The sequence below is a fragment of the Fusarium tjaetaba genome (assembly GCF_013396195.1).
Source record: "Fusarium tjaetaba strain NRRL 66243 chromosome Unknown NRRL66243_c0000219, whole genome shotgun sequence".
Taxonomy (NCBI): Eukaryota; Fungi; Ascomycota; class Sordariomycetes; order Hypocreales; family Nectriaceae; genus Fusarium; species Fusarium tjaetaba.
The window spans coordinates 1-1,162 of record NW_023501415.1 but is presented as its reverse complement, the minus strand read 5'-3'; positions in this window follow the sequence as shown (position 1 = coordinate 1,162).

Sequence of the window (1,162 nt, the reverse complement as noted above, 5' to 3'; positions counted from 1 at the left end):
TTTTTTTTTTTTTTTTTTTACCTTTTGCGCCCCCCTCCCCTCTCCCCTGCTTGATTTTGTGGTTGTCCCCTTTCTCGTCTATTGCTAGTTGTTGTTCTTTTCCCTAACACTTGTCATCCAGACTTGGGTCGTTCAGACACACGCCCCTGTGCCCTGGGTCGATCACGGCAGCGACTATGGCGTTGGCGTCGGCGTCCAAGGGGAAAAGAAAAAGTGGAATACGTACATGCGAAAAGGTCAAACCAACCCACGTAACGCGCGGTCAATGGCAAACGACAACAAGATATTATCGACACCTCAAGGGTGGCGGCTTGGTGAGCTTGTCTCTCATGAAGCCATAATTTATAGTTGTTTCTTTTCAGCCCAGTCGGCCATTGCGGTTGTGTGATCTGGAGATATCTATAAGAGAAAGCCGTTCACTCCGGTTTTATGGTTTGATTTCCTCGACCAACCTGTTTCAATACATACATACATACATACTTAACCACATTCTCCTGTACAAAACACGCACCTTATCAACTTACTTTTTGTTACTCAGCTTTGATCGACGCTTGCAAGGTTGTATTGTCATTTATAATTCAGTTTTGCTCCTGCACCTCCGTCTCAGTTACCTTTCATCAACAAGCTCCATCCATACACATATCAGCCACTCTTGCTACTCCCCCGTCATCAGTCACACAGACAGGACGAGAAAGGAAAAAGACAAGCCAGAGCAGAGCAAGGACAGGGACATCTACCAGGATTAAAAGTGACAAGGGCCTCATCAACAACCCAAAGACCAAGACCAAGTCAAGGCTAGGACCAGGACCGACCCTTTCCCTTCCCACGGCCGACATTACTCGGTCTCTGTTTGGATAGAGTGAAAGCAACTATCTATGCCGGTCTAAGACATTCACCAACTCAAAATCCCCGAGACGGACGGATTAAACCCGTGCCAGGCCTACCAGTACCACCTACAGCACAGCACAGCACAGGCGACAGACAACACCACTACCATCCTAGAAGAGGACGTCCCGTGCATTACAGTTCTTTGGAGCAAACCTTGAGGACGGCGTCGACCCCTGTCATAATTCGATCCACTTGAGACGTTGTTCCAGATCTGGGACAGGCATTAATCTCATCACCTTCAGCCTGTCAACCCACACGAGCCACTCGCCCCCCC